The sequence below is a fragment of the Penaeus monodon genome, chromosome 39 (assembly GCF_015228065.2).
Source record: "Penaeus monodon isolate SGIC_2016 chromosome 39, NSTDA_Pmon_1, whole genome shotgun sequence".
Taxonomy (NCBI): Eukaryota; Metazoa; Arthropoda; class Malacostraca; order Decapoda; family Penaeidae; genus Penaeus; species Penaeus monodon.
This window is the reverse complement of record NC_051424.1, coordinates 5,623,140-5,625,254: the sequence shown is the minus strand read 5'-3', so window position 1 is coordinate 5,625,254 and position 2,115 is coordinate 5,623,140.

The window sequence follows — 2,115 nt, the reverse complement described above, 5'->3', positions numbered from 1 at the left end:
AAGAACCTCACATCATCATCCATTCGTCATCATAACATTTATCATCATTATCGTCGCCTTCAGTATCACCATTCTCATCCTTATCATCATAGTCAACGTCAGTATCATCCTCATTTTCATCATCATTATTGTCGTCGCCAACATCATCCTTATCATCAACATCTTTATCATCAACATCAACATTCTTTTTCTCCCATTCCTCCAGCATCCCCCATCATCATTGTTGCATTTTAAAGATGACTTTTATCTAACTCAACAAGAGGCTCTTATCTGTGTCGAAGATAACTGGATAACAGTTATAAGGCTCTGTTCAAAAACGCCTCGAAGAAACAAATAAAAAGAGAAAGAGAAAAGAAGAGAAGAGAAGCTGAAAGGAGATAAAACAGAGGAGAGAAGAAGAGAAGAGAAGAGAAGCTAAAAGGAGATAAAGCAGAGGAGAGAAGAAGAGAAGAGAAGAGAAGAGAAGAGAAGCTAAAAGGAGATAAAACAGAGGAGAGAAGAAGAGAAGAGAAGAGAAGCTAAAAGGAGATAAAACAGAGGAAAGAGAAGAGAAAGAAAAAAGAAGCTAAAATGAGATAAAACAGAGAAGAGAATAAGAGAAAAGAAGCTAAAAGGAGATAAACCAGAGAAGAAGAGAAAAAAAAGGAGAGAAAGCGGAGAAGAGGAGAAGAGCAGAAGAGAAGAAGAGAGGAAAAGAGAAACTAAACGGAGATAAGACATAGAAGAGAAAAAGAGAGAAGCTAAAAGGAGATAAAACAGTAAATAAGAGAACAAGAGAAGACAAGCTAAAAGGAGATAAAACAGAGAAGAAGAGAAAGAGAGAATAAGAGAATAAAAGGAGATAGACGCCGATGATTGTGTGAAATGAACGTCACCAGAGAGGAAGAAATCGAAGAAACTGGGACGCCGGTGTAGGTTGACCTGGAAACACGTGTTGGCTAACTTGTCCTAAGGTTTTAAGGCCACGGGAGATATAAGCGAGTTTCCCCTTGAAGGTTCCTCGGGGGGGGGGGGGGTGTCGGGGCATTCGTATCCATTCATGTTTATTTGAGGTGTAGGAATGGCATTAAAGGTGTTTGTTTGTTTGTTTGTTTGTTTGTTTGTGTGTGTGTGTGTGTGTGTGTGTGTGTGTGTGGTTGGGAGGGAGGGTGTGTTGTGTGTGTGTGTGGGTGTGCATATAACACACACACATACACACACATACACATATATATATATGTAGGTACATATGTACATATAAGTATATATGTATATATATAGGTATTTATATATACATATATATTATAAATTATACGCATACATATCATTATATATATTACCAGAAAATATGGCACACACACATATATAGATATAGATATAGATATAGATTTGCGTGTGTGTGTGTGATGCAAATATTACATAACGCCAGAATGTCGAGGTCTTTTGTGCAGCCTCTGATTTTGCGAGTCACCTTAAACCCACCCACCCACCCACCCCTCACCCACCTCACCCACCCACCCACCCACGCGTCCGGGAGGGATTCGCTCACGCCCACCTCGCATCCGGGTGAGGGTTTCGGGCGGGAGGGGCGGAGCGGGCGGGGGTCAGCGGCCTGGACACGCCCCTCCCAGTCTCCGGGGGGCAAAGTTTCCCTTGAAGGACCCCCAGTGAAAGCCGGAGTGGAAACAGACAAGAGAAGACATTAAGCGGGGATTCGGACGATGGCATTCGGCGCAGTATACGAAAAAAGGGGGGGAGGGGAGGGAATAAAAAAAAGAAAGGAAAGGGGGTAGGGGGGAGGAGGGGGAGAGGAGAAGGAGGATAAACGCCACGCCTTCGTTTGCATGACTCGGCGCCAAGCAGAGCAAACACTCGGGGGGACTGTGGTGTCTGCGTCGACCAGATTGCGAACTCTATAAAATCACAAGAATATTATAAAAAAAGCAACAACAACAACCGTATGAATATCTAAAATCTCTCACGCTACTTTTCGGATTTAAGTCTCCGGCGATGTTCTTATATACGGATTACGTAGCTGGGAAAAGGGGGGGGATATTTAGTAATGACTCACGGGCAGGTACGGAGCCAGTGGTAATCACCGGCAAGGGAAGAGCCAAGAGCCACGGGGGTATAAAA